This window comes from Neltuma alba, unplaced genomic scaffold (assembly GCF_004799145.2).
Source record: "Neltuma alba isolate B1F8T4 unplaced genomic scaffold, ASM479914v2 tig00004542_pilon, whole genome shotgun sequence".
Lineage (NCBI taxonomy): Eukaryota > Viridiplantae > Streptophyta > Magnoliopsida > Fabales > Fabaceae > Neltuma > Neltuma alba.
The window spans coordinates 6,146-23,269 of record NW_021633755.1 but is presented as its reverse complement, the minus strand read 5'-3'; the positions used below and the strand labels follow the sequence as shown (position 1 = coordinate 23,269).

Sequence of the window (17,124 nt, the reverse complement as noted above, 5' to 3'; positions counted from 1 at the left end):
GCTTTTTGAGCAAGCAATTTATGCAAATGCATGTGCAGCTAACCATCCTTCCCTCACAGCACTTTTTTCCCCCCTCACTACCTACTACCCTATTTCGCAACTGTAGATTCTTGCACCAACTGGAAAATAAATTTGATCCGGCTATATCAAGTCAGATCCTTCAGCACAGTTCAACATCAGTACATCACTTGAACGTTAGACATAATTACAATAAAGAGCATCTACCTGTAAAAAGGGTTGCTGCTCTTTCCTCTAAAGATGCAGCATCAGTGCCACCACCCAGCTCTCCCCAAGGAAAAAACACTTGTCACTCGCATTGATACCAAGGGCTCCACCAACATTTCTGTTCACTTCAATTTTCAAGACTTTCCCTGCCCCACATTTTCCTTATCTTCGTATTCTGCTACTAACAATAATACAGTATGTTTTCCTCTCACACACACACACACACACAAATATTCGCAACAAAAAATGAAAGAGATTACAACAAGGGTAGGAAGTAGTTATTCTATTATAGATCAACAAAGTGGCATGCAGAGTACAATTGATAAAGCAAGATAAGCCTGCAAAAACAAGGACTCGATTTGGGGAGAAAAAAAAAAAAACAACCCAAAACAGGGTTATTGTGGCAGACTACGTGTCGGAAACTGCCCCCACCAAAGCCCTTGAATACAAGACACCAAGCCTTAAAAACTGACCTACACAACCACGAAGTCAAAGCTCAGAAAAAACCCTAGGGAAAACTTAAGACAAGTCCCTCATCCCTTTCAAGCGTGGCAATACTCTTAAAAGACACGAGAAACTACACTGACATCAAGCTTTAAGAACAAATGAACTAAGCTTAAGTACGGACATAGAAGCTAAAATACTCATTATACATCATCCAGCAACACAAAGTAAGACCTCACATAAACAATGCATTGTCCACAAGTGGAGACCAAACCATCAACCAGGACTTGATGTCTGTATTTTTCAGGGAACCATAGCCTTAAAACAGTCTTGCTAGAGAGGCCAAAAGCTGTTGAAACAAGCACTTCACGGGGAAGAAATGCCTGCAAAAAAGAGGGGGTGGGTAGTCAAGAAGGGATCTGCCACGGTTCACTGGAAAACAGCCAGGTCCTCAAACCGCCACCTAGTCCACTTGGGATAAGCATATCAGCCCAAAAAGTATGCCGAATGTCACCAGCTCACAGGCTTTGTGAGTTGACTTCATACAGTACTGTGTATTCTTGAGTTTCTACTTCCAGTTCAAAGCCTTTTTCAATTGCACACCCTTCCGGATCCGGCAGATGTACTTGTTACTATATTCATCAAGCCAGAATATCACATCTCCACAAGCTCTCCATCAATGACTCAATTTTGCTGCTTCCAATTGAATTGCAGTTCTGAATATTCAACCCCTCCAAGCTCCGGCCCAATTTCTTAAGGAAAGGGACACTCTTGTTTGATATATCATAACAGCCTGAAAGGGAGAGTACTTGCAGACTGAGCTGCTTGGCACTGGAAAGAACAGCTAAACCTGCATCAGTGATTGCACACTTTGACACATCCAGATCATTCAACAGCAGGCAGTCATTTGCAATTGCAGCCAAGCTTGCGTCGGTAATCTTCATGCAGCCATCGAGATTCAGCAGTTCAAGCGTTCCACCGTGTAGCCTTGCCAATGCTGAAACTATGTTATCAGTCAAGTTCCAACACCCAGCAAGGTTCACCTTGACAAGTCCTGCCTCACTGTTCTCCAAGAGAGGGAGAAGACCAGCATCAGTTATGCCATAAAGCCCGGTGAGATCGATGTGCTGAAGTTGAGGGCATAACTTGCCAACCATAGCCAGGCTTGCACTACCAAAACCAGGGCAGTTTCGTATGGTAAGAGATCGGAGAGACGTGCAAGGAGAAAGCATAGATTCTTCCATATCTATATCTTTAATTCCCATACACTTCACAAGTGTGAGAGACTTCAACCTTGATCTGAGATCTGAAAGGGCAACAATAATCCCAGCCTGGGTGATTCTGCTACACTCCTCCAAGTGCAAGTTCTCAAGAGATCCTGCAGTCTTGGCAAATGCTACTAGCCCATTGTCAGATACAAAGTAACATTTCCGAAGGCACATCTGCTTCAGGCTGCAGCAACCTTTACCAATGGCCTCAATACTGGCATCGGTTACCCCTCGACAAGAAGTAATTGTAAGCGAAATCAATTTCTGCAGACCTTGAGCAACATCCATGACCCAAAAGCCCTTTTCACTGACATTTCGGAGGTCACTAAGAGCCAAATTCGTAATTGTCTTTCCATAATGGCCAATGACAGCCAGAGAAAAATCAGTAATGTTCAAAGACTGAAGCTTCACCTTTGATAGGTTGGATGCTGATGCTAACAGACTTGAAACTCCATGATCTCCAACAAGAGGGCAATCCTTGATAGAGATGCACCGTATGTTGGGCAGAACTTTGCAATAGCCTGCAGTCCCTCATTCCAATCTTTAGACATGATTCAATATTTAAGGTAGTCAAATTGGGGCATCCCTCCGCTATGGCAATCAAACTCTTGTTACTAATAGACGAAGTCTGGCACAAATCAAGTTTCTCCAACATATGGCATCCTTTCGCTATCTCAATAAGGCCTTCATCCCCAACAGAAGACACATTCCATAAAGAAAGTGATCTGAGAGAAGGGCAGCCACGAGCAACGGCCGAGAGGCCAATGTTAGAGACCCCACATCCAGAGTTGTTTCCTTTGATGGAGAGTTTCCCCAGTCCACCACGGCCACTGGTCCCAACCACTACTGCAGCTAGTCTTACATCATTTGCTTTCCTTCCTTCCAAAACACCTTGTAAGGTAGCCATCGTCTTCACTATCTTGATCCTCATCCGCCAGGCTCATTTCAATATCAGATGAAGCAGGCTTGCAGATTTCAGCTTTGCTGATACTGCTCATGAGCATAAGCCATCTCTTAGACACACCAGCGCATGAGGTCCTTTCTTTGCCAGTAGGGAGCCGTCTGAATATCTCAAATAGGCATTCATCAGGAAGGACTTCAATTGTAGGCTTTTGATCTTGCTCAGACAGGCTTTTCAAACATAAAGGGGGCACTGATCCGAGCTCGCTTGCTAGGAGGGCAGTAAATATCGAAGTTCGAACCAATAGCATATAGCCTACCCAAATCCATAGGATTTGGGCAAAAAGAACCCCCAGGATAGAGGTCATCATCACCTGAAAAGCCGGTTCACGAAATCAGCCACACAAAAATGGATCCCAATTATGGCATATTCAACCAGAAGCGTCCCACAATTTATCCCACTTATAATAAGATTTAAGCACTCGATACATTATAACCAGTGCATTATGTACTCAGTCACACAGAGAGAAGTAGATCCATTTTCCCCCTCTTCAACTATTCTTATTACAAGGGCGAGCTCAAGAGTATTCATACACATGCAAACATAGATATCAGCTCTTTTTTATCCCCCCAATCCCCCTGTTAAAATGGATATTAGCTTTTTTCTGAATTTAACACACTGTGTGCAATATATGGCTGATGCCATCTGGTAAAATGGGAGAAAACTGACTCCAATAAAATCTATTAGAAATGTAATACGAGTTTTTTCATCTAAACCACAAAATTCACAAGAAACTCGCGAAGAATCCAAACTTGGCAAACATGCATAAAAAATTAACTAGACATCGAAACCCGACCATTTTGAATGGATTCAACATTCAAGAAATCCGAAAGGCTCAGAAGGCGTACCACTGTAATTGACGAGGGCAGGCATGAGTACAGCAAGAATTCAAGCTCAAAAAACTGAAACCTCCCAAAAAGGAACACGACCAGGATCGACAGAAACGAAGCAGAGAAGACGATGAGAAGGTGAAGCAGAAGGATCAAGAACATTAGAGAACAGTAACCCCACAAGAGCAGGGAAAAAAAGAGAGAGAAAGAAGCAGCTTTTAAAGAGATGAATGGAATGAATGAGAGGAAAGTTTTTATATTGGGAAAGGAAGAAACAGAGGTGTCGTCAACAGCTTCATTTCCCCTTCCCCTGTCTTACACAGGGGAATGCTACATGCATTGAACCTTTCTCAAACCAGGCCTTGAAAATACAATACCAGGAACCGCTTTTCCCACCTCTCTCTCTCTCTCTCTCTCTCAGGGAAAAAAACAATTCCAAATTTCCAAGTTCAGTTTTTTAAGCCCCTAATTATCCTATTATTTGTGTGTGGACTTTCCTGTTATACTTTAGATTCATGATCACCACAACCAAATTACCTTGTTAAGGCGCCTTTAGAACTTTCTAGCTCCATTTTTTAAGTCCACAACTTTTGCAGATACAATGAGCAGTACGTGCATTACAACATCTCCAAATCTTGTTTAATTTAATCTAATGATGAAGTGCATGAACAAATCTGTGTCTCATGTACGCTGTTAATTAAGAAAGAAAACATCTTGTTGACAATTAACAAAATTTTAATGGTTCAGTTCAGTGTGCTGGGTTTAATCTTTTTCCAACTAGAGGGACATTTGGCAACTTGGCAGGATGGAGAATGGAAAATGAGATATTTGGAAGAAACACATTAAACAACTGGACAAGAGGGCCAAGTGTATGTCCAATGGTTCATCTGAATGAAGTTGGATTAACTGTATGTAGTCATTCATTTGGGAAAAAAAAGATTAAAGATACTTTTTTCCCCCCAAAAGGATAGCATGTATGACCTCCCAAGGCTAACAGGTTGATTAATTGAACGCGTTAGTTGACAGATACAAAGGTTGCCGCATGTTTTCATATTATTATAAGTGAAAAGTCTGGGTAATTTGGTCCGGAATTCATTAGGACCAGTATACCTTAAGGTTTAAAAAGTTTTCATATTATGATAAATGAAAAGTTTAGATGAATTAGATTCGGAATTTCAGAAAAACTAAGACATACCTCAAGAAATTTGAATTCATAACTTTATGGGTTATGAGATAATTATTTATCAACTAAAATAATTTTTATTCATTATAGCAGGTTTTCATTTAAAAAAGTTAATTACTAACATTTTAGGATTCGATGTTAACTTTGTTTATTTGGATGTGCCTGTAAGATAAAAAAATCTACAATATTATAAGTTTGGATTTTAGATTTCATATGGCATTATAATTCCCTTGACCTCAACCAATATTTGTTAGTCTGTGTGCCCATGGTTTTGCTCTTGCGTTTTCGTTTCAGTTTTATCTAGAAGATTTTATAAGCTTTTTAGCTTAATCTAAGGAAAAGCACTTAACCTAATGACTAAGAACCCGATTTTTTTACAGCTAGATTGAAATTACCAGACTGATTAGAAAAATAGACAATACAACTTTTTCCAGATAAAAATTTAATTCCCTTTTTTTGGTTTGCAAATTTAATTCCCTTTTGTTTTTTCCCCTCGTTGGGTACTTTTGTGTGTATTTTTCTGGTGGATGTGCTGTTGTTGTAGTGGATCCTAAATCCTAGGAGGATTTTTAGTTTTTGTTGGGTACTTTTGTGTGTATTTTTCTGGTGGATGTGCTGTTGTTGTAGTGGATCCTAAATCCTAGGATGTTATTTTCTTTGATTTTGGTTTATTTTTTGTGAAAACGAATAACGATGGGATGCGAATCATTGAATTTTTCAAAAGGAAGCTGTATCCTGCAACAGTAAGTGAGCTGCTATAATCATTAATTAAAACCAGATTATATATAATTCCTTTTTATTATAAAATTACCTAGTTTAAATAAATAAAAAAATTATTCAGTCTTTTAAAATTATATTATCTCGTTACAGATACCCTTCGTTGATTTAAATGTTCTTTCTCCCACACACACACACTATTTATTTGAGAAAAAGTACATATTTTTTAAAAATATTAATTATTGTCTAGATTTTATAAATTATCCAATAAATAAGAACCACAGAACTTTCTTAATTTGTCTTATAAAAAGAATTAGAGCCTTGGAGGATTTTTTTTTAAAATCAAAATAATAATTATAGGAAATTTCTAATGATTAAAACACCTGAAACATACTTTTACTTATTTTATTCCAAAAATAATACATTTATTTTATTTTTAAGTTTGAACATTTTCATGAGAGATTAGTGTAAGATACGCGCACTTTATATTCTAGGAAAAAGGAGCACGCTATGTTTTATTTTATTTTTATTTTTTTCAAAAACAACTCAATCATCATTTACAAAAGGGCAAAAACAAAAATGAGGTGTAATTGATGATTTGTCTTTCTAACTTTGCTTTCAGATGCTAATCCCAGAATCAATGTTTCATCTCAAGTTAATTTGGTAGTAATTTTCGTGTTAGATGGGAAATTAAGATTGATACAATCCCCTATTGCCCTAAAATAAATAGATTGGTATGACCTCCAATAACCATTTTCCGCAGCACATTTGATTTTCTTTTGGTGCGATATGCAAATATGATTGCCAAAGTTAGAAAAGAAATAAACACTAAAAGTCCTCCTGTTTTTATTATAAGCTTCAAATAATTAATTAACGAATAATAAACTATTAGTTCAAATTAGTTAGAAGCAATAAATATGTTAAAAATATAGTTTTGTTTCCAAATATACCCTTATAATAAATGAGAAAAAAATAAAAAAATGTGTGGAGAAATGTGATAAAAGATAATATAATAACAGAGAGAGAATAAATAATTAAAAACAAAAGTGAGATAAATGCATTAAATATTAAGACAAATTCTAAACTGAAGCTTATAAAATGAACCACTCCCCTTCCCAATTTTGAAGCTAATAAATAAGACCAGAGGGAGTAAAATTTAATAATGGATGTTGATATGAAAATATCAATAAACTGTAGTTGATCTTTCATGAGATATAAATAATTATATACAATAGCCACACCAAATGTATAGAAAAAAAATTAAAAAAATTTAATTCATGTCGATCTAAATGGATCAAAGTGCAACAACGTGAGCCTTATCACACTAAAGTTTTATGTTTGTTGAGTCTAGTAACATTAACTATATTAAATTCGTCTAAAAATTAATGAGTTCACATCGTATTGATGGAACTGGAGTGAACAGAAGAGAATTATTTTTCAAGTTTTATAAAAATGTATTATTTATTAGTGCATTTTTAAGGGGCCCGAATAGAGAGAAGAGGAGGGAATGAACAAGGTGAAAGAATTTGAGGGTCCCCATCTAAAAGACTTTTTTGCTTAGACAATTAGACATTCACTGAATTTCAATTTCACCAGAACCCTCCCTTAATTCAATTATGGTGGTGGGTCCATTCTATGGGGCATCAGAAATGCAAGCGTGGCTCAGAATAAAAGACATGGATCTTCCTTTCCTGATTTAAGAAAATGATAATATTTCAATTTACACGAAATTAAATTCAACATATTCTTCATATATAGTTTCCAATACGTAACGCTGAATATTGAACTTCTCTTGAAAATATTAAATTCTCTGTCTCATAATGCAGGAAGATTATCTTTTATGGTACTTTCAAATCATCATATGAAAGCATAAGTTAAAAAAAATAAGAAATTTGTACCACCCGCATTAGGTGGTTTTTCCCTTAGTCTTTGGTCCGAAAAAAAAAAAAGAAATTCACGGCCATAGATTTTTTTGATCATCCGAACTAAATTTGGATGGTTATGCTTTAATATTTTATGTTTTTGCCATTCAGACTGATTTAAAATACCGTCATATTTTGATAATTGAGAAAACATTTTCAATTTTCAATAAACAAAAGTATCAATGATAGTATTATTTATATAAATATGTATATAATATGTAATCTTTGGAAGAATATATCTGCAGGCATACAAAAAAAACATGTTTATTACTTTGGACTTCATGTAATGTTTGATTAGAGTTAAAGAACGAAAAATATTTTAGATGGTTTGAATTGTATTTAAACAATTTAAATAATGGATTAACAAGATAGAAGAGTATTAAATTTAATGGAGCATTTGATGACATTTTGTTTACTTCTCCGGTCCTAAATATAGGACCTATTTTGTAGTGTAATTTATATTACAAAAGAAGTCATATATTTAGGACCGAAGGAGTATTTTTTTAGTATGGCTGAAATTTACATGTCTCATTATATTTACGTAATTTTATGGGCTTTCACATTTTAATTTATATTTGTTCATGCTTCATTATCACATCGACCACATACTTAGAAAATTACGCGCCAAATAATTTTCGTTGACAAGTAATTAATTAAAAAAGAAGTGAGCATTGAAAAGTAAAGAAGCACAAAAATGATAGGGGGAGGTTAGGATCAATGAATCTCTCTCTCTCTCTGTTTTTTTTTTCCTTCCAGAAGATTAAGATTATAAGAATAAACAACCTGCCAACCCCCTTTAACTTGGCTTTTTCCTTGCTTCAAGTTAATGTATAATCAGTTGAGGTAAATTGGAATGAAGGGGAAGCTAAGTTTTGCTAATCCTGTGAAGACAAATGAAAAGTGAATGTGTGACATTGAGAGTGTTAATTTTCTGTTTATGCCTATAATGGTGAGAAAATGACAATTTTTTATCAAGTTAAATAAAAGGAATAACGAGACTTTTAATACCTAAAATTCTTAATTATAATGCTAATTAAAGACCTTGTTTATTACATAAAAATAACTGACAATAATGCTTCTACTGACATTTGAGTTGAAAATATTGAAAGTAAGGTTATTTTTTAATTTTTGTACATTCATTTGAAAAATGCTAATTCAAGCTTAGTTTTAAGAAAAACATGTGCAAGTTTTTAAGATGACCATCTGATTAGTTAGATTCAAGTATTATCAGACTCAATTAGAGATAGTTCTCTTTAAGTTATTTTTTGCATTTATATATATATTTAAACGTGAAACTTCATGTTTTTTCGCTAACTTCGATGTCTGCCAGTCTTGTAAGGTTTCCCATGCCTTCCTGAGATTTTTATCCATTATTTTTTAAATGTAATAGTAAAGCATCATGATAATCAATTGGAATGTTAAAATTTTAGAATCTAGAATATGATTATATTTCTTACTTTTTTACTCTTTTTTATAAGATATTTTCAATATATTTCACACAGGTTAAGAAAAATTTTAAATTGCATTAACTTTTCAGTCAAATATAACAACATTGTAACTTTACCTCTATTTATTATATACAATTTTTTTAAAAAATAACTATTTATATTATAATAAATGAAAAGCAGAATAATACATTCATACTAAAAATTAAATAAAATAATTTATAATAAGACTAAAAAAATTTCTCTTTATACTCTATGAATAAGACTAAAGGAGTATTAATTAGTGCCAAAGTGTCATTTTCCATTTAATTGTCTTAGTTTGTTGGCAAGTCATTTAGAATGATGCATCGCTAAGAAGTACACTTATTAATCGGTGCCTCGTACATTGCATAAGGTGAATAATTCCACCAAGTAATATAATGTCTTGGCCCATTTTATAAAACTTAGTTTATTTCAGGAAAATGACGTCAAAGAACTTATGCAAATTGGCAGCTATAGCAAGTGTATATTTAAGATTTAAAATTCCCCTCAAAGATTATTAGTAATTATAAGAACATAGTATAATAATAATTTTTATTGGTATTTTCTAAAAATATCACTCATAAGAAAATATTTAGGTCAAGTTATTTAGCCATATATGCTTATGTGTTTTATTTTTATATAAGTTTATAATTAAATAATATTAAATATTAATAATTTATAAATAGAATATGTGATTACGCTTAATTGGAGAATTCGATATGAAATTGACCTGGGCATTGTACTTACTCATACTTTTTATAAAGTTCGGTATAATCCTAAAAACATTTACAAAAAAGAAAAGAAAAGAAGCCTGTTTGATTCGTGCTGATACCATACACGCGCAAAAGTTCACATGCATGTCACCTAAAGATAACGACACCTTGAGGTAGGTCCGACTGGTCGCAAACGGGAACGTAAGGCGCCTTTCCTACCATATCATGGGTTAATACCTGCGAGTGTACTTGGGATTAGTTTGGCCAGTTGTGCTGGGATACCCTGAGGCAACGATACCATCCTACTAAAAAAAAAAAGAAGATAACAACACCTTTCACAATCTTACATCTTACAGTACCCCTGGAAACTACGTGTAGATAATCACCACCTCACGCCTAGTCGCCTACAAATTTTAAATAGATTAAAAAAATTTATTAAGTTAGTTATTTATAAAAATATCTGTTATTCTTCTTAAAATATTTCTACTAATTATATGTATTAATTAGAATTACTATTTAGTAAAACCTTTAACATATGCAGCTATTATAATGACTACTTTAAAAAAAAAGATAAATATGAGAGATGAAATAAATTAAAATCTTATATTTAAATCCAAATTGAATATTAAACTAATTTTTATATTAAAAATCAGAAATAGTATTAAACTATACTAGGCATGCATAATTTAATATACGCAATATATCAACGAAAATTAGCCATATGTGCACATAAAAACATGAAATATATACCGATGGGAAGCTAACTATGCGTGGGAAAAATCATTAAATATAAAAATTTTAAAAATTTTATATTTATAAATTGTATGTGAATATTTATCAGTTAAATTTAATAATTAATGTTTATAAATCAGAATTTTATGTCTACAAGTCGAATTATGTTATTTATGAGTTAACTAAAGTTATGAGATAGAAGAAAATCATTTTTTGAGATTTTTTATATTTAATTTTACTATTTAGATCTTCAAATAATGTTCTCATTTTTCAATTAGTATATATTTAAAATGTGTCTGTATATAGGCTAGAGCTAGACCGTTAGAACGAAGCACTATAAACGTGTAAAGTGATTAATTGCTGATTAATTTAAAACTTGTTCTCCTCATTTCCTTTTGACCATCGTTCCCCTCATTTCAATTTCAATTAAAATTTTTGTCTAACACCGCTACGATACGTAAATTATAATTTTCGAAATATGGTTAGTCTTTTTATAACGTACACTTTGTATATGTCTTAATTTTTAAAATTATTTTTGCCTACTTTAAATATATGTCTTTGTATTAATTATCATACGTTGGCACTTTCACTCATTTTCTCCATAACTAAGTTATAATTTAAAAAATATATTTTTTACATATACTTATTGTTTTTATCAATTTTAACAAATCTTTTAAAAGTTGCTTAATTATATGGGACCGCAAGGAGCAAATGTTCTCCAAATGAATGGAACCTAGCTAGCTAAACTATTCTCCAAATGAATGGAACCTAGCTAGCTAAACTATGTAGTGGTATAAGATAAATATTCTTATTTATATATATTAAAAAAATTAAAAGTGAAATGAATAGATATAATATAATGTCATATGCAAAGTGAGATGAATGTGAGGGAAGCGCACCTCTTCTCTTAATCTGACCCCAATTTGAGTATGCATAGGCTTTCAAGGCACGTCTCTGCTGTCTCTGCAACTTCCGTCTCATTACAACCATTATTCTATGTATCTAATTCATCATCCCCATTACTTATTTCTCTGTTTTTTTTTTTTGAAGTTAGTGCAAAGTTTGGAGTTTGTCACTGTCAGGCCCCAAAATTAAAAATCATAAAACATAAATTAACACTTTATTTGCAAAAAAAAATACGACTATTGATTGGCTATTATAGTACTACTTTCATTCCTTAATATAATCGTTAGTTAACTAATTTAAATAGATTAAGAAAGTTTGTTAAGTAGTTATTTGTAATAAATAAATATTATCTTTCTGAAAATATATTTACTATATTATATTATTAGGTAGAATTATCATTTGATGGAACTTTTAACATGTGCAACTACTACATAGATTACCGATAAATATAAGAGACAAATTGTATTTGGGTTTTACATTTAGGACTAAATTGAATGTCAAACTAATTTTTATATTAACGTACATTACCAATTCATCAACTTGATCATAGTATATATATGTGATTACACACACACATATATATATTCAATGCATCCAACTCCAATATGTTCAGTTGAACACACATACATTTTTTTTTTTCCGACTCATTATCGGTTCCTAGCTAGCCATCGCTTGGCAGAAAGGAAATACAGGAACAATAATGTATCCCAAACAGCCAATTAACCAACAAAAGATCATTGATTTTCCTGTTTAATACAATTATTGTATTGATGAGGTAGGTTAAAACTAAAATTTTTCTTAAATCTTTACCTGATATAGTATATGAAATCACTTCTTCTCTATGATTAATTCAAAACCATGTGGTTTTGATCGGTCCCAATAATATTGTTTGCTTAAACAAATTAACATAACTAATTCCATCAAACAATGTTTCATATTCAAACCTCGAATGAATCACGATGTGAAAAGATGATGATGTAGTAATATAGGTTAGATGTATACGAAGCATCATGATACATGCGCGAGGTGCCGTTCATGAAGGCAACCCAGTTTTGTTACTGTATCGATCTTGTAGTTACTCTCTATCTCACACCGTTGTCTTCCTTGGAACTTAGAGATTATGGATATTAGGTTTGAAATTCGCAGGTACATGCATGAATAATGAATATTAGACACAGGGCGTTGATGAGAGGATGAATATGATGAGAGAAATGGGCTCTGATATATGTATATCTGATTGCAGCAGCAGATAGTTTGGCCACATGTGTATAAAATATGATCTGCGTCTACAAACAATGCACCTCACCTACTTCTTGATTCATTTCGCCCTCCTCAAAGTATATATGTTTGTTTGAGTTGTTTATTATTCTCTCTCCACTTTGAACATTTATATTCTCTCTCTCTCTCACAATATTGACCATTCTCATGTAATAGATATAGTAATCTTTTTGTGCATGAACAACTTCTCACAAAATGCCCACAATTTATTGCTCATTCTTCGTCGATGCATGAGTCCTTACAAAAATATATGTATGCCCACAATTCTTGAATTTAGTTTCTTTGAAATTTTTACTCTCACAATACTCATGCACACCCCTCTTACCCGTACTGCTAATAAATAATATTACCTCTCGTCGTTAATATAAAAGCTAGTTTGATACTCTTTTTGGTCTTAAATATAATATCTCAATTTATTTTGTCTCTCATATTTATTTAATTTTTTTCAAGATAGTCCTTGTAACAAATGCATATATTAAAGGTTTCATTATCAAATAATGGTTCTAGCTCATACACATGATTAATAGGGGTTTTAGAAAAAAAACATCTATTTATTACAAATAACTACTTTAACTAATTTTCTTAATTTATTTAAATTAGTAATAAGAGGTGACAATTAATATGGTTTATTAGGTTCATTGTTATTTGTCTCTTAATTATTTACTTGTTTTAGTTTAGTTAGTAGTCTGTAGAATTTTGATTTGTGTCATGTTCATCCTTTTTTTTTTTTTTCTCATCTCTATATCAATAATCATGGTTTTGAAATATAACGCCGTCCGTAAATCAAGTTACGACATATATATGAAACAGATTAAAACTTTAGCCACCAAAATAAAATAATTTTAAGAATAATGTTTTAGTTAATGCATTCTAATCACAAGTTCATCGTTTTTTAATAAGAATGTTTGTCCACCTCATCTTGATCCACAACATTCATAGAATAATAATGCTACACAATTTTATTTGCTCTCTGAGTGGGAATAATTTAATTATATTAATCCATGTTATATGCAGTTTCTTGATTATTACTATTACGTAATTTTATTAATTAATTTCTCCCTCCAGTCCTATTTATAAGCTTCAAATTTAGAAAAGAGTATGGTCTATTTTATAAGTTTCAATTTGAGATTTGTCTTAGTATTTAATGCATTTTTTTATGATTTTACCCTTAATTATTTATTCTCTCTCATATCACATTTCTTCACACATTCTTTTTCATCTTTTTTTTCCATTTATTATAAGGATATGTTTAGAAATAAAATTACATTTCTAACCTATTTATTGCTTTAAACTAATTTTAATTAATTATTTATTATCTGTAAATTAATTATTTGAAACTTATAATAAGGACCCGAGGGAGTATCATATGGATGATCAACTTGGAGAATCATGACAGTGGGATTGATTAACTTGCCACGTGGGCCCCTATATAATTGCGCGCTAATCTCAAAACCATGAATCGCGTTAATGACTTTAATTACACATCAAAGTTCGCTAATCAAGTTAGATTACAATGCAAGTGGGCAATTAATTGATAAAAACAAATTCACAGAAAAGCGACCTGCAAGTTGAGACATAACAGTTCCTTCCTCTGATTATAATTCCAAGTTACCGACATGTCGGTCATAAATAAAACATCCAAAACTTGGCTTCACCGTAATTATAATTATTTTTATTTTTTTTAAAAAAAAGGTATTTGTCATTTGATAGAAGTAATTTTGTTTCTTGTTACATGTCTTTTTAGTTAGAATTTTGAATCGAGTATTTAATACTAAGATTTTTTTTCCTGTATTATCATGCGAGTAATTGACCATTTATTATTACAATGTTTTTAGAGGTATTATACGAGGAACAAATTTGGTATTACTCTGTCTCTTGTTATAAGATCATTTTAACTAAATTGCGTGGTTTAAGAAAACAATTAAAATTAGTTTAAAACAATTAATATGTAACAAATGTAATTTTTTTCTAAATATATCCCTATATATAAATGGATAAATATGAGAGAGTAATAGTGAAATAAATAAAAAAAGAGAATGTATTAAATATATCAAATTAGGGGCAAAACAAATAATACTACATTAAATGCTCAGACAAACTCAAAGAGGATCTTATAAAAAGAGACAATACCATTCAAAAAATGAGATCTTATAATAAGGGATGGAGGGAGTATAATACAACATATTTTTATATATATTTTTAATCTGTGTACAATAATCTTATTCTTGACAGAGAAATACAATGGAACGGAGGGAATTCTTAGCTAGGGTTTGGGCAGCCTAAAAGTCGTCAATTCGAAGCAAACTATGGCCAAACACATTTAGTCCTAATTAAGCAATTAACGTTAATTCTGAATACAAAATCTTAATCTATTTTATATCTCATATTTATCATTCTTTTTAAATCAATTTATCTTGCTTCTAAAATGATATAGAATTAATAATTTATTTATCTTTTTAATTTACACATATTAATTAACTAACTCCTCAGAAGAATATTACGTTGAAGTAAAATCTCTCAACATTATGTTTTGTATCCACATGAATCAAATTCAACTATTTAAAGTCTACTTAGACAATATTGACTCTTTTATAGTCAATATAATCACCTTGTCGGGTGTGAACAAGGTAAGATGGAGAAGGGGGAAAAAGTGTACAATAATGTGCATATAAGATCCATTTGTAAAGAAAGTTCATGGCAATTCAGAGAAGTGACAATGAACAATGAACATCAAGCGGTTGGTTCATGTAACATACAAAGTCATGTTAATAATTAATGAAAGAATAGACTAGTGGAGGCTTTAATGTTTTATATATGATAAAAGAATGGATGCCGGTGAAACAAAAGGTCAAGAAGGAGGCTACGTCAAATGTGTGTGTTTGTTGAGGAAACATAAAACAAGCCCAGATTCAGTGTTAGTCTAAAAGTCTTCCATTTTTAATGATGACCCACTTATTTTTTTAAGTCTAATTATGTGGGTTCTGATTTGAACTAATCAGAAGTTGGAAATTTTTTTTGGATAACCATGCATTAATAATGTGAAATCAGTGGATCACAAGTAATTCATCATATAAATAGAATTGAGTCTAATAGAAAGGGTAGTTTCTCACAACGTCATGAACTAAAATCTAAATTCCTATAGTGAAATATACTTAACAATGCCTTGAATGAGATCGCCTTCCATATGAGGGTGTCTGTGCTTATAAGGAAAAAAAGACTCATCATATCTTGATTAGAAACATGATGAGGTAATAATGAGAATATATGAATGTAAAATACTCTATATTCTAATTTCAAAAGCGTTGTCAAATAATAAACATGAGAGATGGTGATTTTTAATTACTCTAATCAAAACCTTACTTGAGAGAAAGATATGCTGTAACCTCCTGCCTCCTGGCATCACATATGCTGCAACTTCTTAAATCAATTACCATTAGCTGCTCTTGGATGCACTTAATTTTCTGAACAACGAGGAATTTTAAACGCACCATTCCGTTAAAATAAATCGGTGGAGATAAATTCTAGTTTCTGTTTGTTGATAACGAAAAGGGGGGAAAATTATTTCATGTGATAGCCCTCGTAAGTATGAGGAAAAGACAACAAATTTAGGTATTATTATCATTACTACTACTATTTTTTGCGATACAATTTAGGTATTATTTTGACACGGTAAATTGTGGGTTTTGTCAAAGATACGCTTGACGAGCCTGGATTTTCCTGGCAAACAACACAACCGTACAGTAGTTGGGCCAAGAAAGCGAAGCTGCGCCCAAAAAGTTGTGTGCTTCCATCATCACATCGAATATTCAACAAAATCAAACCGAAAATTCAAAGATACAGAAAAGTCGAAAGTTGGGGCTGCAAAAAACGTTTAGGATCCAAGCTCAGAAGGACACCATTTTTGTTTTCTGTATGGAATTTTCACAAAGCTTGAGCACGAAGAATTATGACTAGGCATGCTTTCACAAATGCGAGCCTCAATCTTCCATTTTCACTCATTTAGATTAATCAACATGCATAAAAATAAGTTTGAAGAAACATACTTGTTAACTTATTGTAATGTTCTGGCAACCATCGCGTAACGAGCCGCCCGCACATACCTATCAGTTTGCTGACTGGAAAAAATATAATTGATTTTTGTTCTAATAGTAAAAGAAGAAAATAGAAAAGTGTCATGCAGACCAAAGCCAGACACGCCTCTAGTGTCGTGGGAAAACATTCTGCAGTTCCCCTTTTGTTTTGGCCACATAGGAAAACATTAAGTTCAAAGGAAAAAGAATGTTTTCTTATCTTTTCAGCCACCTCGTGAGTAAGACTCACTTTACAGACATAATAATTAAAGGCAATAGCAGCAATTTCGGCATTCCGTAAATCAGATTTTAAGTTGACCATGATACACAGGCATGCACCAGTCGGCAAAACAATAAAGGATGGGCTAGTTTTAGACAGAAATACCAGTTTGGCCTCAGAAGAATGATC

General features: G+C 32.5%; 1 pseudogene; it reads right to left on the bottom strand.

Annotated features, from left to right (window-relative positions):
- Positions 1 to 1,279: 1,279 nt before the first annotated feature.
- Positions 1,280 to 4,033, bottom strand: LOC114745141 (EIN3-binding F-box protein 1-like; annotated as a pseudogene).
- Positions 4,034 to 17,124: the final 13,091 nt, after the last annotated feature.